The sequence below is a fragment of the Cetorhinus maximus genome, chromosome 23, assembly GCF_964194155.1.
Source record: "Cetorhinus maximus chromosome 23, sCetMax3.hap1.1, whole genome shotgun sequence".
NCBI lineage: Eukaryota > Metazoa > Chordata > Chondrichthyes > Lamniformes > Cetorhinidae > Cetorhinus > Cetorhinus maximus.
Window position 1 is genome coordinate 52,615,733 of NC_135901.1, and position 23,596 is coordinate 52,639,328.

At 45.3% G+C, this 23,596-nt stretch overlaps 1 non-coding gene across 1 annotated transcript; it reads right to left on the reverse strand.

Moving 5' to 3' along the window:
- Positions 1-22,807: 22,807 nt before the first annotated feature.
- Positions 22,808-22,880, reverse strand: trnav-uac (transfer RNA valine (anticodon UAC)). The gene has a single exon. It is a non-coding gene; the product is annotated as a tRNA-Val (tRNA).
- Positions 22,881-23,596: the final 716 nt, after the last annotated feature.

Here is a 23,596-nt window from a genome sequence, read left to right on the forward strand (position 1 = left end):
GCGGTTATCGGCTGCCTGTGTGGCATAGCAGGCTCCTTGGGGGGAGTAGATGGGCAGTCCCTGGCCCAGTGCCCTTTCTTACCGCATTTACGGCAAATGTCTTGGGATTTGTCCTGTCTCAGACCCCTAGCCTGTCCCTTACATCTGCCCTGTTCCTGACGATAGAATTGGGTCTTCTGTTGTTTGGGGTCCTCCCTGGGGCTAGCAAACAGTCCCTCACGGTCCATATTGACCAAGGTAGTGGTAATTTCGGACCAGCGCATAGTTTGCCAATTTAGATTTTGCATCTTAAAGGCCTGGGCTTGTTGGGTTCAACAGTTCAGCAGCGTTTGAATAGCCAAGGGCCCATTGCCCTCCAAGGGAACACCTGCACACTCTTCCCAGGTATTACTGAATCTGGCAATAAAATCAGGGGCCCCCTCATCTTTCCTCTGCAAACACCGAGTTACTTCCCCCAGGTCCCCATGTCTCTGTGCTGCCCCCATAATTGCAATACGTCCCCTCCATCGTAACCAATGCTCTAAACTTTCATTTCCCATGTCAGCTTGATCATCATCGGACCGCCAATCCCCATTTTCCCCAGGTGGCACCGGAATGTGGCCCAGGAGCTGCCATAAGCAAATTTTAATAAGGCTTGTAAGTCGCCTGGAAGGGGTGGATAAATTGCACACATTTGCTCCAACCAATTGAGGAAGGCTGCGGGACGCTTAATGGGGTTGGGTGCCTCGGCTACCATGGCGCGAGCCTCAGCTGGGGTCCAAGGTTTAAGTCCGGCCATGTCTCCAATCATTATTTTAGGGGCCTGAAATGCATGAGAGGCAGAGTCAGCTGCTATCTGTCTAGAGAGGCTTCGTGTGATGGCTCCATTTAGCCAAGTCACTTTCTTACTTTCACTATCAGATTCCGACCCCCTGAATCGGGAAGGGTGTTTACGCTTGTCGTCAGTTGGGACGGGATTTGATGGTCCCGGACCCGCTTCTGCCTCTGCTCCAGCTTCCGCACCTGGTCTCGCCACTCTATTAGACTGTCTCCAAGCCGCTACCATCTCTATTAGTTCTTCTGTCAGGGTATCAGGTAGAGGAGGCTGACAAGGGCTGTCAGAAACGGGCGACATGAGTCTGGGAACTGGGGATAAGGCCCCAGTAGTCCGCAGTCAGTGGGATAAGGAGGAAGGGCAGAGGGGTTTTCAGGCTCTGGAGCAGGAGTTTTCTCCTTTAGGGTGGTATCAGGGTGGTATCAGAGACCCCTCGGTTGGTCGGGGTCTCATTATCAGAAGCCAAACCCTCCTCTTTACTCTTTTGTTTGGGGGGCTACCTCCATCCATTTTTCAAAACAACCCAGCATATAATTAAAATCCCAAGTAGGATCTCCGGCCCCATTCGCAACTCCATCCCACCAGGTCTGGATGAGGGGTATTTTAAAACTGCCGCCATACGGCCATTCCCCCTTGTGTCCAGCCATATAAGTCACTACTAAAAGGCACCGCATACCTGTCCTCTCCCGTTTCTGTTATAACAACGTCGGCTGGCGACCCCGGAGGGACCAGCGGATCTCCTACCTTCTGCCGAGCCCTGGTTACCATTTTCATGTGTTCTTCCGTTCTCTTGCACATCTTCAAAGTTCCTGATTTGGGTTCTGGCTTTGGTCTGTTTTTGAATTCCCGTGGAGCCGGAGATGCGGCAGATGCCTCTCTGCTGCCACGATTTCCCATTTTATCTGGAAAGGAAACACAATTAAACAACGCAGTGCGTTTTGTCTACCTATGCGTCCACCGGTATTTAAGAATTCCTCAACAATTCTTCCAAATCCTTGGATCTTTCAAATCTTTTCGGTCGGTAGCTACCCTTTTTCAAGCACTCCCCCTTTCAGCTAGGATGCTTGTTCATCCCCCTTTCACCTCTCCAACTTAAGAGGCCACCTCTCCAACTTAAGAGGTAGCTGGGACGCTATTTAACTGCACTCCCCCTTTCAGCTAGGATGCAGTTCGTATTCTCACCAATTTAGGAGAGTCTCTCCCTTTCTCCGCGAGGGTTCTTTTTCAAAGATCCGACGGTCCAGGTTTTCAAATACCACTCCAACTTAAGAGGCCACTGGACTTCACTCGGATCCCATCCTCGTCGCCATCTGTCGCAGAAAAATGGAGTGAACACTCAGAACCCAGAGGTTTGTCTAGGAAGTCTTTATTAAAGTCGTGATTTTTTTTTTTGCAACAATATACTTTATTCATAAAATATCTTCAAACACATTCCAAACCATTTCAAAAACACCATTACAAAGGTACAATCAGGTTCAACTTTTACAACATTTATCACCAGGTGCATCAGAACAAACAATATTACAATCATTTGCAGACATTCATTTTGAGCTGTACAGCCCGAGGGGATTTAAACAGTTCCCAGTCCCTCGGTGCGCTGTGGCAGAAAGTTCTTAGGCAGCGACCCTTCCCCATTGTGCCTTTGCGGCGGCTGCCCCAAGCTTTAGTGTGTCCCTCAGCACGTAGTCCTGGACTTTGGAATGTGCCAGTCTGCAACACTCGGTCGGGGACAACTCTTTGCGCTGGAAGACCAACAAGTTTCGGGCAGACCAAAGAGCGTCTTTCGCCGAATTGATGATCCTCCAGCTGCAGTTGATGTTTGTCTCGGTGTGTGTCCCTGGGAACAGCCCGTAGAGCACAGAGTCCTGTGTCACAGAACTGCTCGGGATGAACCTCGACAGCAACCACTGCATCTCTCTCCAGACCTTCTTTGCAAAGGCACAATCTACAAGGAGGTGAACAACGGTCTCTTCCCCACCACAGCCACCTCGAGGGCAACATGCCGAAGGGGTGAGACTCCTGGCGTGTAGGAAGGATCTGACGGGGAGGTCCTTTCTCACCACCAGCCAAGCCACGTCTTGGTGCTTGTTGGAAAGTTCTGGCGATGAGGCATTCTGCCAGATGACTTTGACAGTCTGCTCGGGGAACCATCCCACAGGATCCACCCTCTCCTTTTCCCTCAGGGCCTCTAAGACGTTACGTGCTGACCACTGCCAGATGGACTTGTGGTCAAAGGGGTTTTTCTGCATAAATTTTTCCACGAGGGACAGGTGGTACGGCACGGTCCAACTACTTGGAGCGTTCCGCGGCAGCGTGGCGAGACCCATCCTTCGCAACACCGGGGACAGGTAGAACCTCAGCACGTGGTGACACTTGGTGTTTGCGTACTGAGGGTCTACGCACCGCTTGATGCAGCCACACACAAAGGCTATCAGTATGAGGGCGATGTTGGGCACGTTTTTTCCCCCTTTATCTAGAGGCTTGTACATCGCATCCCTGCGGACACGATCCATTTTTGACCTCCAGATAAAGCGGAAGATGGCTCGAGTGATCACCACCATGCAGGAGTGTGGAATGGTCCAGATCTGCGCCACGTACAGCAACAGCGAGAGTGCCTCACACCTGATGACCAGTTTCTTAACCGCAATGGAGAGGGAGCGTTGCTCCCACATGCCCAGTTTCCTTTTCACCATAGACACTCGCTCCTTCCAGTTTCTAACTCATGCTCTGGTCCCTGCGAACCATATCCCCAGCACCTTCAGGCCGTCAGCCCTGACAGTGAAGGGGACAAACTCCGCCCAGTTCACAGCTCAACCTACCAGCTTGCAGCTTCCTGCACCTTGACCCCGCCCGGCGCAGGTGTGGGACAGTCCAAGGTTAGTCCTTCGTGTTACCATGATAGTGGGGGAGGGGTGACCTCCTGCCTGTGCTGTGTCCCAAATGGTTCCATCCTCCCCTCCCCCAGGGCCCACTAAACACTGCATGCAGACGGCTGATGGACCTTGGGGATCCTCACTGACCTGCACAGGTACATTATGCTGCTCCCCACCCCCGATACACTCTGTAAACAAGTTGCTTTTCTTTTTATTTCTGCTGTCCCTTCGCGTAAACATCTTGTTTCATACAAGTTTTGTTTAAGAATTGTTCAATCTTGTCTAATTGCAGAGCTATGAGGCAAAGGCAGGGACGTGGCATTAGGTAAATTCTCCCTTCAGGGGCCTAATACAGACATGACTGGCTGAACGGCCTCCTTCTTTTGCTGCAACCATTCTATGATTCTCTGACTTGTCTCTATCCCGCTGCTCGATTCAACGTGAATCCTACCTTCTGCTTTTGTCCCTGGATCCCTGTTTAACCAAGTAATTATTTCTGCCCTCATTTGTTCCTTATTTCTTTGAGTCCTAGTTTTCCTTTCTTATTTCTCTCATTTTCTTCCCATTGCATTCAGACTGTTGTTATCGTGCCATTCACCTAATCTAGAAACAGCTTTTGTGTTTTTAATAGTCCCATTACCACTCCCTTTGACCCTCCATTATGAAGCCTTTTGTCAGTTAATCTCTCTCGCCCTGCAGCCTTTCATAGACCTTCCCTTCTGTTCCTCTTCCACCTTTCAATGGCTCACAGACCTAAAACGTTAATTCTGTTTCTCTCTCTACAGATTCTTCCAGACCTGCTGAGTGTTTCCAGTTTTTAATCTTTTCATTTCATGTTTTAAGCATTGCAGAATTGTTCGTTTCTCTATTCCAAGCACTCTACCTGACATTATTAATAATTCAATTCAGTTATTCATAAATTAATTTATCTGTACTTTATGTCTTGAAAACTGATTATTTATTGAGCTATTTATCAGTTATCAGTGTCTTTAAATGTTACAATTTCACAACTCCTCACGATTTCCCCACACTTCCTGGCACTAATATTAAATCCTTAGTAATCTTAAATGGAAGGGTCAGCCCAGCATTGACAGACCAGTCAGTTTAACCTCTTGTGTGGGAAAGCATTTAGAAGCGGCAATTCAGGTCAAAATTAGGTCACTTGTACAATTTGTTCAGGACAATCGTGTTGAACTAAATTTCTTGAGTTTTTGATAAGGCAACAGAGAATGTTGATGAGTGTAACACGGTTGATGTGCACATGAACTGCTAAATGGCATTTGATACAGTGCCAAGTAACAGACATGTCAGCAGAGTTAAAATCCATGGGGCAGAGGCAGCATTGGCTGTGTGACAGGCAACAACATGCATGGTGAACGGTTGCTTATTCAAATTGAGGAAAAGTATACAGTGGGATCACAAGGGGTCGGTGGTCAGACCACTGATTTCTTGATCTATATTAATGATCTAGACTTGTGTGTGCAGGGCTGCATTTCAAAATTTGAAAACAACACCAAATTTTCAAGTTGTGTTTACAGTGGGGAGGATGGTGATAAACCTCAAGAAGACACAGACAAGATGGTAGAATGGGCAGACAGGTGGCAGATAAAATTTCATTCAGAGAGGTGTGAAGTGATTCATTTCGGTAGGAAGAACAAGGAGAGGCAATATAAAATAAAGGATACAATTGTAAAAGGAGCAGTGTAATCTGGGGCTATATGTGCACAAATCATTGAAGATGGCGGGGCAGGCTGAGAAATTAGTGAATAAAGCATGTGGAATCCTGGGCTTTATGAATACGGGAATAAAGTACAAAATCAACCAAGTTAGAATGAACCTGAATAAAACACTGCTTTGGACCCAACTGCAGCATTGTGTCCAATTCTGAGCTTTAGGAAGAATGTGAGAGTGTGGAGGAAAGATTCACGAGAGATCGGAACTTCAATTAGGCGAGGTGAAGTTGGTTTGTTATCCTTGGAAGGGGAAGCGTTCTCTTGCATCTTTTCTGGACCCTCTGTCTTCACTTCCTTCCGAAATTGTAGCCATTCAGTGGCGGTGATGTTAAAAACTTTCTTTCATGGAATGTGGGCCAGCATTTGTTGCCCTTGAAGCAAGTGCTTGCCACACCATTTCAGAGGGCTATTAAGAGTAACCACATTTCAATGTGGATCTGGAGTCACATGTAAGACCAGGTAAGGACGGCAGATTTCCTCCCCAAAAGGACATTAGTGAACCAGGTGGGATTTTATGACAATCGACAATGGCTTAATCGTCGCCCTTATTGAGACTCGCTTTCAATTCTAGATTTAATAATTGATTTTAAATCCCGCCAGCTGCTGTGGTGGGATTTGAACCCCTGTCCCCAGAGCATCAAGCTGGTTTTCTGGATTATTAGTCCAGTAACATTCCCACTGTGGCACCGTCTCCCCCAATATATATTTTTATTTATTTGTAGCCAACAGTTGAGTATTTGTCAGTATTTTGTTCCATGTGGTTTCTATTCTGGGTTTCAGACAGTTTCTGTGCCAAGTGGACGAGGTGTTTAAAGTTCATTCATTTGCCCCTTTTCCATCTCCAGGTCCGGGAAAGACACAGAGAATAATGTCCCCTCATTAAGTATCTATTGACGAGACTGAGATGGACAATTCCCACTCCCCATCTTTCCGGTGGATAATGGATGTTCTGTCACATTCAGGTTTCTCTATCATTTCATCTCTAATTTTATCGAGTTTTTTAATTTTTATCCCCGAGACCCATACCCAGGGTAACGGCCGCCATCTTTTTTCAGTAAGTAGTAGGGCGCATGCGCGGCCATCCTGTTGCGGCAACAGTGAGTGGGCGGGGCCTCACGGTCCTGTTTCCCAACAGGGTCCTTGTGCCCGGTATATAAAAATTTTGATTCGGGGACAGGGTTTTAAGCAGCTTTACCCACTCCCAGGCTGCAGGTGATGTTTGCAGCCTAGAGGAGTCCATGGGCCATGTAAATGTTCAGAGTGAGAGGCTGCAGCCCCTATGGGGCTGATTCGCAGCCTTTGGTGACCCTTCAGCCCCACAATCCTAATCTCTGGTTGCCCAGTGTAGGAGGGGTGGGGAGAGGGGCTGCTGTAAGACAGCGAATCTTTTCCTGTAACTGTTCATGGGCCTGTTTAAAACAGGAATTTGTAGATCCAGGATGGGTGACACAAATGGGGGTGGTCACATTGGCTGCCGATCTCTCTTCCGTGGTCCTGTCCATGTCTGGGTGTCCCTGGAGAGGGAACATGCGGTGTCCACCGGTATGCTTGATACCTTCCACATCCAGTGGGCACCTCAGGGTACAGAGTGTCTCACAGGCACTGGAAACAACATTCTGGTTTAGTTAGGAAGGTTCCCTTTGCTTTTATTGTGACTTTGTTGCTGATTTGAACTTCTTTCTGTTTGATTGGACCATATGTTTGGGGAAAGAATGTTCCAAAGAAACTCGAACTGTCTGTTTTGAATTTCTATCCTGTACTTACGATGGAGATTTTTGTAAACTCCTTTTACCGGGTACAAGAGGGAGATGATTTGCAGATAGGAAACTAAAACCAAATATCACATCAAGATCTGACAGTGTCACTCGATTCACCAGGAAACAAAAAAAACATAGAAAATAGGAGCAAGAGTAGGCCATTCGGCCCTTCGAGCCTGCTCCGCCATTCATTATGATCATGGCCGATCATCCAACTCAATTGCCTGCTCTCGCTTTCTCCCCATATCCTTTGATCCCTTTCACCCCAAGAGCTATATCTAACTCGTTCTTGAAAACATACAATGTTTTGGCCTCAACTACTTTCTGTGGTAACGAATTCCACAGGCTCACCACTCTTAGGGTGAAGAAATTTCTCCTCATCTCAGTCCTAAATGGTCTACCCTGTATCCTCAGGCCATGACCCCTGGTTCTGGACTCCCCCACCATCGAGAACACTTCTTCCTGCATCTACCCTGTCTAGTCCTGATAGAATTTTCTCGGTTTCCATGAGATCCCTCCTCATTCTTCTGAACTCCAGTGAATATAATCCTAAACGACTCAATCTCTCCTCATATGTCAGTCCCGCCATCCAGGAATCAGTCTGGTAAACCTTCGCTGCACTCCTTCTATAGCAAGAAAATCCTTCCTCAGACAAGAAGACCAAAACTGCACATGATATTCCAGGTGTGGTCTCACCAAGGCCCTGTATAATTGCAGCAAGACACCCCTGCTCCTGTACTCGAATCCTCTCACTATGAAGGCCAACATACCATTTGCCTCCTTTGCCGCTTGCAGCACCTGCATGCTTACCTTCAGCAACTGGTGTATGAGGACACCCAGGTCTCGTTGCACATTCCCCTCTCTCAATTTATAACCACTCAGATAATAATCTGCCTTCCTGTTTTTGCTACCAAAGTGGATAACCTCACATTTTCCACATTATACTGCATCTGCCATGCATCTGCCCACTCACTCAGATTGTTCAAATCACACTGAAGCATCTCTGCATCCTCCTCACAGCTCACCCGCCCACCCAGCTTTGTGTCAGCTACAAATTTGGAGAAATTACATTTAATTCCCTCACCAAAATCATTAATATATATTGTGAAAGCTGGGTTCCCAGCACAGATCCCTGCGGTACCCCATCAGTAACTGCCTGCCATTCGGAAAAAGACCCGTTTATTCCTACTCTTTGTTTCCTGTCTGCCAATCAGTTTTCTATCCATCTCAATACACCATCCCCAATCCCATGTGCTCTAATTTTACACGCTAATCTCTTATGTGGGATTTTGTCGAAAGCTATCTGAAAGTCCAAAGAAACCACATCCGCTGGCTCCCCCTCATCAACTCTACGAGTTACATCGTCGAAAAATTCCAGTAGATTTGTCAAGCATGATTTCCCTTTCGTAAATCCATGTGGACTCTGTCCCATTCTGCCACTGTTTTCCAAGTGTTCAGCTATTGAATCTTTTATAATGGACTCTAGAATTTTCCCTACGACCGACATCAGGCTGACTGGTCTATAATTCCCGACATTGGACTGAATAACATTGATCTTTGACTGTGGAAGGAGAAATATTTGTCTGTTCTGTCTGTGGGAAAATATTTCAAACATCAGTGTGACTGGAAAAGCACCGAGACACACATACACCCGAGTGAAAGTGCTCCAGTGAACTGACTGTAGAAGGAGCTTTAACCTGTTACACCAACTGAAAAAAAACATTTCATCATTCACAGCAGGGAGAAGTGTTCTGTCTGTGGACAAGGATTCAACTGATCGTCCAACATGGAGAGACATGGGTCACCAACACCATGGAGAGACCACGGAAATGTGGGGACTGTGGGTTAGGATTCAGATCCCCATCTGAGCTGGAAACTCATCAGCGCAGTCACACTGGGGAGAGGCCTTTCATCTGCACTGACTGTGGGAAGGGATTCACTCAGATAAGTACCCTCACTTCACATCAACTTGTTCACTCTGACAAGAGACCTTTTAAATGTTCTGTGAAAATTGCTTTAATAGCAGAAAGATTCTGCTGACATATCAGCGACTTCACACTGGGCAGAAACCATTCAACTGCTCCAAGTGTGGGAAGAGATTGACTCAACTAACCCAGCTCACTTCACATCAACGTGTTCACTCTGAAAAGAGACCTTTTAAATATGCCGACTGTGTGAAAAGCTATAAAAGCAAAATGGATCTGCTGACACACCAGCGAGTTCACACTGGAGAAAGGCCATTGACCTGGTCCGTGTGTGGGAAAGGATTCATTCACCCATCCCTCCGGCTGAAACACCAGCGAGTTCACACTGGAGAGAGACTGTTCACCTGCTCCGTGTGTGGGAAGGGATTCAGTCATTCATCCACCCTGCAGACACACCACTGTATTCACAAGTGACTCCCAGGGTTGGACTCTGCTGTTATTGCTGCTGTTAATCATATCCAGGACTGAACCATGCTGTTTCCGACAGTTGGGGTTTGTTTCTGCTGATGTTAATAATCCCTGTAACTGAGCTGGAGTTTAAAATTTTGGATAAAGGTTAAATAAATCAGCTTTGTGCCAGACATTGTCGACATATTAGTCGAGGCATTGAACGTAAGAGCAGGGACGTTATGATGGAGCAGTATAAAGCATTAGTTAGGCCACATTTGGAGTATTCTGTGCAGTTCTGTTTGCCACACTACAGGAAGGACTTGAATGCACTGGAGAGGGTGCAGAGGAGATTCACTCAGGATGTTCCCTGGGCTGGAGCATTTCAGCTATGAAGAGAGACTAGATAGGCTGGGATTGTTTTCCTCAGAGCAGAGAAGGCTGAGGGGGGACCTGATAGAGGTGCACAAAATTATGAGGGGCATAGATAGGGTGGACAGGAAGACATTTTTCTCTTTAGTGGAGGGGTCAATACTGAGGGGGTATAGATTTAAGGTAAGGGGCAGAAGGTTTAGAGGGGATTTGAGGATTTTCTTTTCACCCAGAGGGCGGGGGCTATCTGGAACCAGCCAGCAAAGCTTACATCCCATGAATGAATTTTAAAAGAAAGACAACGCTTTCATCCTAGAAATCAACTGTGTGAACCTTCCCTGAAATGCTTCTAATACAACTCTATCCATCTCAAGATTATCCCATAACTATGTTATCATAAGGTGCGAATGGTATGAGCTGGAACTTGGTCTTTGTTATTTTTCAATCCATTTGCTAACAGAATCTCCCCCTTCCTTCCCCAGATTCGGACAATGATTAACTGAGACTTGGTCTCTAATGACGGCCTTAAAAGTGGATAAATCCCCAGGCCCAGGTGAAATGTGGAACTCAGTGCCTGAGGGGGTGGTAGAGGCAGGAACCCTCACAACATTTAAGAAGTATTTAGATGAACACTTGAAACACCACAGCTTACAGGGCTACGGGCCAAGTGCTGGAAAATGGATGAGAGGAGATGGGGTTTGATGATGACCACTGCAAGAATTCACCAAGGCTCCTTCAACAGCACCGTCCAAACCCATGACCACTACCATCTAGAAGGATAAGGGCAGCAGATAGATGGGAACACCACCACCTGGAAATTCCCCTCCAAGTTGCTCACCATCCTGATATGGAAACATTTCTTCACTGTCGTTGGGTCAAAATCCTGGAACTCCCTTCCTAACAGCACTGTGGGTAAACCTACACCACATGGACTGCAGTGGTTCAAGAAAGCAGCTCACCACCACTTTCTCAAGCGCAACTAGGGATGGGCAATAAATGCTAGCCCAGCCAGCGAAGCCCATATCCCATGAATGAATAAAAAAAACAGAACATGAGTGATTATTGTGGCCAGTAGAATGAAACAATGTTTTAAATTGTCAAGACATTAACACATATTCCATATAAAAATTGTCTCTCAAACATTCAGGAAAGAATTAAACACATTGAACATATCAAAGTGAGTTGAATTAATTTGAAGAAGGAAATAGAATCTGGATTTAGAAAATATCCATGAAGTGGGTGCAGGTGAACAGAGCTGGAGAATCTTTAAAGTCTGTGCATGAACTTTTGTTTGAACCAGATGTAATTACAACATGTCAATAATTTAGAATTGTGTAAGCTGATCAGCTGATAGGGAGGATGAATATAAGTCGATAGTTATCACATTTTAGTGGAAAAGATTTGACATTTATTCTTGGTGGCGGCTAAATGGTTTGTGTTGCTGATTCTGATCATTCTAGTAGCTTTAGTATGTTATCTAAGGTTTGTCATCAAGAAATTAGGAAAACAAGCTCGGAGCTTAGAAATAGTGAAGTTAGTCAGAAATCAGTTGTGAGAAGTCAATAAGGATATTCCCTACTCAAGGTGGGGAGATCTGTGAGAAATCACTGTCTAATTAACCTTATGAAATCTTCAGAAATTTATTGAACATTACAAGAATAGCTCTCTCTCTCTCTCTCTCCCTTGTTTAGGAAGAAAGATTCCTGGCTTGATAAACATAGGACAATGTATCCCTATGATAACTCATAGGGATGGTCTCAGTAGTTACAGGATGGAATTTGTAGTAGTGATTGAAGACAATGGCTTTGGTCTTTCCAATTTTTAATTGAGGAAATTTCTGCTCATCCAGTATTGGGTGTGGGATAAGCACTTTGATACAGTACCAGGGGAGAGAGAGAAAAAACTGTGAATAATATCAGCTGACATGGAGAAGTTGGGTGATCAGTAGTTCAGTGAGAGTGGGGTCAGTACAGCAGAAAGTGGGTCTCTTGGACAAGATGAGCAGTGAGAGGGCATGAGGGAGATGGGAGAGAAACTGGAGAAAGATGTGAGTTCAGGGTTCAGACAAGGGGGAATTTTAAAGGCAGTTTGTCCCAGTGGGTTAGTGGAAGGGAGGGAAGCAGCAGAGGCAGCTGATCGGATTGTCTCAATCTCAGTGACAAGAAAGCTCCATGGGCAGAATTTTGCCCTTGGTGTGCGGGCTCGGTGGGGGCGAGTGGGGCAGTCAGGAAGCTGACCGCTGCCTGCAATCAGGCCCGGAAGGCAATTTCATGCTGGAGGCCAATTAAGGCCTGCGCTGCGTGAAACGTGAGCAGCAGTGCTCAGCGCTGCCTGTGCGGGCGGGGGGAGGAGTGCAAGCTGGGCGAGTGTGACCTTTGTACATGCACGCGAGAGCGAGCTACATAATCTCCCTGAGGCAGAGAGCTGTCTCAGGGAGATGGATTGATTTGAAAAAGAAATTAAAGATTTTATACATGTTATGAAACATGTCCCCTCATGTCACTCTGTCACATGAGCAGGGACATGTTTTTAATTAATAAGATAAAAGCAAAATACTGCAGAGCAGTACTTCTTCAAGGTCGGCATTCCTGGAAGAGAAGTGGCAGTGAATTAAATACGATAAAAGCAAAATACTGCAAAATACTTTTGCAAAGAAGCAAAACTCGGTTTGTCTCTCCAGAGATGCTGTCAGATGTGCTAAGTTTTTCCAGCATTTTCTGTTTTTGTTTCATGTTTTTAATTCAAGTGTAAAATTTGATTTGTTTCAGGCGACCTCGTCCCGCCCGTGGATGAGGTTTCCTGAAAAAGGTAAAGGCCACTTGGCCTTTTCGCCCGCCCGTCAACCATTAGGTTCGATGGGCAGCGTAAATTTGAATTTAATTAACTTCTTAGTGGCCTTACAGGCTTCTCAATTGTCGGCGAAATATTGCAGGACTGCGCGATGACGTCGGGACACTCTCCCACCGAGCGTAATTTTCTGCCCCATGAGCTCCTCACACTTGTTGTTGGAGGTGAGGATGGAGGAGACGGGGGTGAGGAAGAGCCCTTCGAAAGGAACTAACTTGTGTTTGAGAGATTAAAAATTGATACACGCTGAGTTTAACACAAAGCTTATTTATTTGACTTTTATCCAGAATATTACTCCCGATAACTGACCTGGAGTTTCTTAACATCAGCAGAAAGAGACCCCCATGAACATGGTTCAGTCCTGGATGTGATTAACAGCAAAATCCAATCACTGTATTTACTTGTGAACTTGCTGGTGTCTCTACAGATGGTATAAGCGAGTGAATCCCTTCCCACACCCGGAGCAGATGAACGGCCTCTCCCCAGTGTGAACCCGCTGGTGTATCAGCAGATGGGAGGACTGAGTGAATCCCTTTCCACACTTGGAGCATATGAACGGTCTTTCCCCAGTGTGAATTCGCTGGTGTACAGTGAGTTGAGATGATCGCCTGAACCCAGTCCCACAGTGAGAGCACCTGAACGGTCTCTCGTCAGTGTGAACACGTTGATGACGAAGCAGCTCCCCAGAACTTTTATAGCACTTCCCACAGTCCTAGCATTTAAAAGGTCTCACGTCAGAGTGAACACGTTGATGGGACATCAGATTCCCAGGACTTTTATAGCATTTCCCACAGTATGGACATTGAAAAGGCCTCTCCCCAGTGTGAACTCGCTGGTGCATCAGTAGGTTGGATGAAGTCGTGAAACGCTTCCCACATTGGGAGCTGGTGAACGGTCTCTCCCCAGTGTGAATTCGCTGGTGTACAGTGAGTTGAGATGAACGTCTGAATCCAGTCCCACAGTGAGAGCACCTGAACGGTCTCTCGTCAATGTGAACATGTTGATGACACATCAGTTCCCCAGAACTTTTACAGCACTTCCCACAGTCTGAGCATTTAAAAGGTCTCTTGTCAGTGTGAACTCGCTGGTGGGTCTTCAGGCTGGATGACTGACTGAATCCTTTCCCACACTCGGAGCTGGTGAATGGCCTCTCCCCAGTGTGAGTGCACCGATGAGTTTCCAGCTCAAACGGGTATCTGAATCCCTTCCCACAATCCCCACATTTCTGTGGTTTCTCTCCACTGTGAACGGTGCCTTTTCCTTCCATGTTCAAAATCCGATGATATTCAGTTTACGATAAATTGTGCGACTCCGTCAGGTCCTGATGTGATGTTTGATTTCAGTTTCCCGACTGCAAATCCTCCTCTTCTAATACCCTGTGGAATTGATTTAAAACAGAACAAAGGGAGTGAGAGAGAACCCACAAAAACACAAAGGCAGGTTGTGAAATTGAGCTGAATGAATCTGGGAATTTGTGAGACCGGCACGAGGAAAAAGTGACCATTCAAACTGCTGGATTGTCATAAAAACCCAACTGGTTCACTAATGTCCTTCAGGGAAGGGAACCTGCCACCCAGTCTGGGTCTACACAAGGCTCTGGCCTACAAGGAAGCAGAGGGAGAGAGAGGTGGGAGAGGCAGGGGGTGAAGGGATATCTACAATACAACAAGAACTATGACAAAGTCTCCAGAAATCTCAACCTCCACCACCTAAAGGACCAGGGTAGCAGGTGTATGTGAACACCATCACCTCCAAGATCCCGTCCTAGTCACACACTATCCTGACTTGTCTGGATGAACAGAAATTTCCTCCATTTCAATATTAGGAAGACTGAAGTCATTGTCTTCAGTCCCCGCTACAAACTCCACTCCCTGACCACCGGCTCCATCCTTCTCCCTGACAACTGAGGCTGAACCAGGCTGTTCATAGGGACATAGGAGCAGGAGTAGGCCATTCAGCCCTTTGAGCCTGCTCCAACATTCAATCTGATCAAAATATTTTTCCCACACTATCCGCGTATCCCTGTATGTAATTGCTCAATCTGTCATCCATTCCTTTGTTCCCTCTAGACGTAACTATCCTAACGCACTCCCAGCTGGCCTCCCACATTCAGCCTCCCTGTAATCCAAAACTCTGCTCACTTGCACCAAGTCTTATTCACCCCTGTACTCACTGACTTACAAGAGCTCTGGGTTAAGGAGAACCTCAATTTCAAATTTCTCATTCTTGTTTTCAAATCCCTCCATGGTCTCTCCCTCCCTACCTCTGTAATCTCCTCCAGCCTCACAGCCCTTCGAGATATATTTGCTTCTCTAATTCCGACCTGCTCAGCATTCCTGATTTTAACTGCTCCACCTTTTGTGTCTCCCCCAGCAGCTGCCAAGGCCACAAGCTCTGGAATTTCCCGCCTAAACTTCTCCACCTCACTTTCCTCCTTAAAACCTACCTCTTTGAGTAAAACTTTGTTCATCTGCCCCGATATCTCTTCATGTGGCTCAGTGTCAAATGTTGTTTTCTAACACTCCTGTACATTTAATTACACAATAGAATGAATTAATTACCATTTCAGGTTGGGCAGAATTTGATGGTTAACATAGGCGCCAAAGTGAATGAGAAATGGACTACAGCTCAGGAAAAAACAATTCCTCAAAGGTACTGTGGGAAGATAAAGCTGGTGAGCCAGCAGCACATGGTCAGGGGATGGGCAGCAGTAGAAACCTCATTTAGACACAGTTGACAGAAGGAACATTAAAATCCTAAACATAATTAAAATACACTCATAATTAGAGACAGAGAAAGTTAGACAATGGCAGAGAGGTGATCAGGAAGGGCAGAGGTGAAACAGAGCAATAGATGGACTTGGATTCAGATCCACAGTAAAGGACTCGCACCAGTCCCAGAGACATGAAACCTCTCACAGATAACAGAGCACAGCACTAAAAGCTCTAAACTGTGGATGAATAGTCAAGAATACTCAACTCTGAAACAATTTCAGTTTTTAAATATAAACTCTCCTGCTGGAGCCTGCAGCTGGAAAGATATCAGAAGCACTGGAGTCAGAGAAAAATCTCCCAGTTGAGGAAATATCCAGGGAGCGGGATGATGTCACGGTGTAATTGTCGATGTGCGATGATGTCACAGTGTAATTGTCGATGTGTGATGATGTCACAGACATGGACACAGAACATCTGGGTCTGTGCAAACCAGTGATCACCACACATTATGAAGGATGGGAGGGTCCTTGAGAGGGTGCAGAGGAGATTTACCAGATTGGGTCGAGGGATGAGGGATTTTAGTTGTAAGGTTAGTTTGGAGAAACTGGTGTTGTTCTCCTTGGAGCAAAGTAAGTTGAGGGGAGATTTTATGGAGGTGCATAAGTTTATGATAGGTTGAGATAAGGTAGATAAAGATGTTCACATTAGTTGATCATAAAAGGATTACAGACACAGGTTTAAGATTTGAGGCAAGATCAACGAGGAAAGGAATTTACACAATGCTTACAGTCAGAGGCCAATAATATTCAGATCCTGATGAATCGAGTGACACTGTTAGATCTTGATGTGATGTTTGGTTTGAGCTTTCCGTTTGCAAATCCTTCCCATTTTACATCCTGTAAAAAGAGTATTAAAAAAATCCATCACTGTCAGCCCAGGATAGAAATTGCGAAGAGACAGACATTGGTTTGAGTTTACTGTATGTAAATCCTCTCCTTCTAACCCCCTGTAAATGGAGTTTCCAAAAACCATCCCTGTCAGTCCAGGATAGAAATTCACAACATTGTCTCCTCCTGCTCCTGACCAGTATGGCCGCGCATGCGCCCTGCTGCACAGCCGCTCCCCCGGGCCGAGCAGAGGGATATTCAGCTATTTCCGGTCTGTTTGCTGAAACGCGGGACCGGTAGTTTCCTATTAAGCGTCTGGGGCCTGTACCAAGTGTTTATGAAGCCTCCTTGCGCACTCCGCTGGCTCCATTCCTCTCGCTCACCCACCCACAACTCTGTTATTCTGCTGCAGTCGCCGTTTTTTCACCCACTCGCTGCCGCTCTGCTCACAGGATAGCACTGCGCATGCTCAGACAGGAATCCACAATGCGCAGGTGCCAACCACACCCGCAATGCGCATGCTTATCTCTCTGGGGCTCTGGATAGAGCACATTCTCTCCCGCTGTGAATGCTAGGTGACAGATCCGCCATTAGAAGCCGATACTGTTGCATATAAAATTATTTTTGATGATCCGATGATGACTAAAGATTTAGGGTCAAGATATAAAATTATTAAATCAATTGAGGCAATAAAGTACACACGCCTCTACCATACTCCTGACCTGGGTGTAATTAACAGCAGAACAAACCCCTACAGTTAGATGTCAATTCACTGGATTCTTAGCAGGTGAGGTGAAGAAGTTATTTTTCTTTCCACACACTGAACATTTAAACTCCGTCTTGCCAGTAAGAATGTGCCTATTGCGGATTAAATCTTTTGAACTTTTAAAGCCTCTGGTGACTGGTGACCAAACTTTGCACACATGAACTACCAGAATTTTCTCCATCAGATGTGACTGCTGCTGTGTCAACTCATCAGATGATCGAGTAAATCATTTCCACATTCAGCTGGTGAATGATGTTTTCAGTGTAACTTTACCCAGGAGTGTGAAGCTCAGACTTGGATCTCAAATCCTTCTTGAAATGAGTTCTACATTCTCATCCAAGGAAAAGATGCTGTAAATCTGAAATAAAAACAGGACATTTTGGAATTCGAAACAGGCCAGGTAGCGTCAATGGAGAGACACATATTTTTCCTTTCAGGCCTGTGACTTTTCAGCAGAACTGTACTGAGTCAGTGCACAGACCTGAAAACATAACTCTGACTCTCAATCCAATGAAATTTCCAGATATGCCAAGTATTTCTATCATTTTCAGCCTTTCTTTCTGGTCAAAGACGTTGCTTCTGAAATGGACATTGGATTTATTGGTGACTAAGTTATATTGATTCTTGTCTGTCTGCAAGTGGAAACATCTTCCAAACACTTTTCTAACATTAACAGCTTCGATCAAGTCATCCCTCACCCTGTTTTCCAGAGAATCTGTTGAACCTTTTGAATCGTTCTTGAAAGTTATAACTTTTCAGTTCTGGCATCACTCCAGTAAATATTTCTTGCACCTTTAACAGGGCTTCTGGATAAACATAATGGTATGGAGATGGAGCGTCCCTTTCAAAATAGGCACTTTTATCATGAGCCTGTTGTGTACCTTCTTGCAGTACATCGACTGAACAACATAAACTCATCCCAGCTCCGCTTTCTTCACATTGAAATCCAGTGTGAAAATATTAACAGTTTCAAAGCTTAACAAGGTGCACAAGATTGGAAGGAGAGTCTGGCTGTGGATAATTGACACTGTGCACATTCCTGTAATCAGTATCTCGGACAATCAGGAAAATGAGCTCCTGTCAACCCATCCCGACTCAAAGCCTCGTGTCTTACATTCCCTGTCCCTGCTTACCAGGGAAAAATTAGGTTCGTGAACTGACTTTGCCTGCATCAAGCAATTAATTGACCTGGGAGTTTAACGGGCACATGGAGCTGGAGGCGAGGCAGGGATAGAAGCAGAAACAGCTGCAGCATGGAAGCGTTTAGAATTTGACGTGCGTCAGTTACTTTCAGTGATGAATGTCAGCCGTGTGTTCCGTTGTCAGTTTCACAGGAACCGCAGTGATGAGGTTGGTGTGTTTTGGAAATTGTAAGTTGTACATGAGCAGTTTCAACAGCAGGTCGAACACCTGCCAGCTCAAATTTTATTTAGGGGTATGTATGCGGTGTTTCATTTTTACAGGAAGGACGAGGAGGGACAGGATCGATATAAATTGCTGTGGGAAAAAGGTGGGATTATGAAATTAGTTAAATTGCTCTTCCAGAGAGCCGACACGGACACGATGGACCGAATTTACTCCTTTTCTGCTGTAGGCATTTATGATTCTATGCCAACAACATTAAACTGTGCAGAGGACCAGTCATCGTGGCCAAGTGGTTAAGGCGTTAGAGTCCAAATCCATTGGGGTTTTCCGCTTCCCATTTTCCCTGGTTTTAACTCGCTGTCTACAGAGTTAATTATCATTTAAATTGAATCTAATCCAACCAAACATTCGAGAGTTTTCATATTTCCGTTCATTAACGAAAACAGTCATGAAACTAGCACTGGAAAATAGAACAAAAACAGAACCAGGTTGGTGTCATTCTTGCTTCCCTAAAGGACATTAGTGAACCAGATGAGTTCTTATGACAATCGTTCCATGGTCACCGTTAGACTTTCAATTCTATGTGGGATTCCAACCCTGGCCCCCAATGGATTACCCTGATTACTCTGGATTACTAGCCCAGTGACAATACCACTAAGCCAGCACCTTCCTGAGTCTTCATTCTTTCTCAAAATAAAATTCAGCAAAATAATAATAGTTTTAAAAGAATGTTTCTTCTGGCAGCGGCTGATTGGAGAGTGTTGGGCTGGATAATTGCTGCATTTCCCTGTCTCACTCACTGTGGAGCTGAGGAAGAGAGAAAAATTGATGTGTTCGTTTGATCCAATAACTTCATAGATTTCTATTGGGCTAGATGGAGGTACATGATCGTTTATTTTCTTTAAAATGAATATTCAGAATATTCTTTGAAATGAAAGTTCAGAAATGAAGATTGTTGTGCGAACTCAGAGGGTAAAAGTCGAGCTTGCAATGTTGGGGGATATTTTCCTGTGGTTTCAGAGCCACAGAGCCAGCCAGACCTGTGTGGGAATGAATGTTGATGGGGAGAAAACGACGACGGATTTGCCCCTGGGTGGCCTCAAACCACCGATTTTTTTTCAGTTCTCAGCTGAATGCACTGATCAATTGTGCAACAGAGACTGATGAAAGTTGACTCTTCGAGATACCCTAAAGCAGGGGGTCAGTGAGTTAAAGCTTCAGATTGCTGCTACCAGAATGACAATTGTTCTCTATCAGTTTCATTCTCCCAAAATTAAATTTGGGACACTCATCGTGGATACATGGACACCTCCATCTCACCGGGAACCAGCTCTCCTACAACAGTTGCCGTCTCCCTTTGAAACTTTCAGTGTTTTGTCTGTTACCAAATATTCTGATTGTCCCGAAGCCAATAATTCTAAAGGGGTTTCTCTGTTACACAGCGAGTGGTTAGGATCTGGAATGCACTATCTGAGAGTGTGGGGGAGGCAGGTTCAATCGTGGATTTCAAGAGAGGATTGGACAGAAAATCCAGGTCTCCGGGGAAAAGGCGAGGGAGTTGGACCAGGCGAGTTAGTTTCCAGAAGAGTAAGAGGTCTCCCTTTTCAGACGGAGATGAGAAGTTTTTTTTTTCTCTCTCGGTGGGTTGTTAGTCTGTGGAATTATTTTTCCCAGAAAGCATTGGAGGCTGAGTCATTGAATTTATTCAAGGCAGACTTAGATAGATTTTTGATAGACAAGGGAGTCAAGGGTTATGGCGGACAGACAGGAAATTGGAGTTGAGCCCACAACAAGATCAGCCATGATCTTATTGAACAGCAGAACAGACTCAAAGGGCTGAATGGCCTATTCCTGCTCCTGTTCCTGAGCCCTATGTTGCTATGACACGGGCTGAATGGCCTCTATCTGTGGGGTAACTTTGAACCTGATATATGATACTATGAGGAGCTCGGGAGGTAAAATGGACTATCTTGGTTATGTTGGTTATGTTGTAATTCAGTGCAAACACCACTCAAGGCAATGGTTAGTGTGCATTGAGTGGAGATAGCATGGCCGAGCGGTCTCAGGGGGTTGGGTTTAGACTCCAGTCTCCTGTGTGTGTTGTCCTTTCAGTCACATCATCTCAGAATTGGCTCGAAGTCGGTGTCCTTTTAAGATCTTCATTTTGGTAGGAAGAACAAGGAGAGTCAGTGTAAATTGCAGGGTGACCGGGAAGATGTGGAGCCGAATGATCTCTGTCGCTGCTAGAACCGTTCGGGGATGTTATATGAGCAACATTAAAATCACCGTAAGGCCTGTAGTTGGGGCCAAGTGTTTAAAGTAATGGGCTTGAAATCCATTGGGGTCTCCCGAAGCAGGTTTGAGTCTGGCTGACTGCACATCTTCCTTTAGATGCCTCCAGGGTTAGTTATTGGTTAAATTGGATAAAAACCTTCCAACATTCCCGTGTACTTTACCTGCTTCCCTTCCGCGTTTCTTCATTTCCATTCATCTGCAAACATTTACTCAATTTGGAGTCTGGAAAGGAACAATAATTGGCCAAGTTGGTGTCGCCCTTGCTTTCTTGGTGTTTGCCTCTCCTTCGGTCTCTGTCGCTCTCAGTGTAAATGTCTATCTGTGATCCTCTGTTTATGTCAATGTGCTTCAGTTCCCCAAGGGGATGAACACATTTTTATCATCACAAGCTTTATTCACATGAGTTAAACTCAGAACAAGCTGAGACACCAAGTGGAAATCAGGATTTCTATCCCTGTATTTTGGAATATGAACGGCTTTAAATGCTAGTCGGGTTAGCTCAATCGATAGAGCATGAAACTCTAAACTCCGGGGCCATGTATTTGAGCCCCACGCTAGGGGCCATTATTCCTGAAAACTTTGCAGCTTCCGTGGGTGATAGCCAGCTCTCCATTGCTCCAGCAGTATCACCGCTCAAACTGAGTCTTTCTCCATCCCACTTTGTGAAAAATAGATTTGGTTGTTTCTGCGTTAAAATTGCCCTCTGCTTCACTGGAAGTTGTTACTGTTCAGTGCTGAGGATTTGGTGCTTTCACTGGCAATTCCCGGTCAAGGAAATCCTTTTCCTTACCACTGTGTGTACTGTCACAATGAACAGAAATTCCTGATTAAATGAAACCAGGTTTGGCAGCGTCTGTGGAGTGAGAAAGAGAGTTAATCTTCCAGCTGGATGATCTTTCATCAGAGATGGAAAAGTCAGAGATGTAACAGGTGGTAAACAAATCCAGAGGCGGAGAGATGGGAGTGAAAGGGCAAAAGGGAAGGACTGTGATAGGTTACAAGGCATGAGACAGAAACTGACTAAAGGGATGATAGTGCAAAATGTGGGTGGGAATGGGACAGATTTATCTTCCTGCTGTTCAAACTGGCAAAAATATCACTCTTGATCAATCAATCACAACCGCCCTTTCAAAGTAACTTTCTATAATTGTTTCATTTCCATCCCCACTGCTGCTGCCTTCACAGTCATTCCATCATCTTCAACCCATTCCAGCAAAATCCACCTTCTTCCCTTGTGTTCAGCTCTTCTGACATCATGGGACTGAGTAAATTCAGTGAGAATTTTTTTGTCATTTGGCACAAGATTCGGAACCAAACCTGGGAGAGGTTTGTGTCGGTGTAAACAGTGAAATCCCCCCTATTACCGCTATATTTTGCCGTGAACCACCGTCACTATAGTCAGTGATTTGCAGCCTGCCATGCCCTTCTCTCATTCCTTATCTTCACCTCTGTATTTGTTCGCTACCTGTTGCACGGGTGACATTTCCGGCGCTGGTGCAATACTCCAGCTCTCACTCCACTGATTCAGGCGGAACTGATATGCGTTTTCAGTTTTCAATCAAGAAGTAATGCATATTTATATTAATCATTCTCATGACATTTATAAGCGCCGAACCCTAACCACTAGACCCCCAGGTTTGCAGCTTTACAGCCCAGCTTATTCATGCCATCTGTGCCTTTTCTTTCCATTTCAAACCTCTTTCAACAGAGACACTTTTCTCCGACAAAATGACACGTTCCTCTAGAACACAACCGACTTCTTCAGCCAATGACAACAGCGACTGCTGTTAGCTGGAGCAGTATTCATTGTCTCACAGTCCCGGGTTGTCATAGGATCATTAAACAACAAAAAAAGACAGAAATCGCCAACCCTCCTGTTACCCGGCGAGTTCCAACAGATAAGGCGAAGAGCAAGTGCAATACGGCTGTGAGACACTGCATTCAGCTAATATTCAACAACAAGAAAGAGCAACGCAGCTTTTCGTCTTACTTAAACGAGCAAGTTGCAGTAATGTTTCTGCCCGGTTTCGAACCGGGGACCTTTCGCGTGTAAGGCAAACGTGATAACCACTACACTACAGAAACTCCATTGATAAGGGGCCCATTACATCTGACTACAATGCAGTTCCGCAACAGCATTTTTGGGTCTTTGTTTTGAAGAAATGGAATTCGGCTGTTCTCATTAGGAATGCTGGAGACAGACTGATCAACAATGTCATCATCAAATGTTACAGCAGGTTGGATGGTCATTAGATCATCTCTTCTGTGCCAGCTTTTTTAAAGAAGAACCAATTAGTCTCAACATATTTCTCTCTCTCCATAAGCCTAATTTTTCTCTATTTCAAGTAACTGTCTAATTCACTTTTGAAGAAGGAGCTTCTGCAGAATCCATGCACAGTTTCCCTTAATTAACAAAGTTTTCCCGACCCAGTGACGTGAAGATTTGGACTTGGGTTCCTTCCAGTCCCTCGATGGGTGGATCCGAATCCCAGCGCTGCCACAGTTTAAGTCACATTCCCACTTTGGGGAACTTTAGGAATTCCCTTTCGGAGAATAAGAGGAGATTCTAGTTTAATTTAGGGAGGGTTGTGGTCCTTTCTTTTGTTTGGAAAAACGTGGAGAGGCCATACAAATATAAATTGTTGTGGGGGAAAGGCGGGTTTTGAATTGGTTGAGTTGCTCTTTCAGAGAGCCAGCACAGGCACGATGGGCCGAGTGACTTATTTTGTAGCCATTTCTGATTTGACAAGAACACATTTGAGCTCGGAAGCCGCTGTTAGTCGTGGCTGAATGTTTAAGGT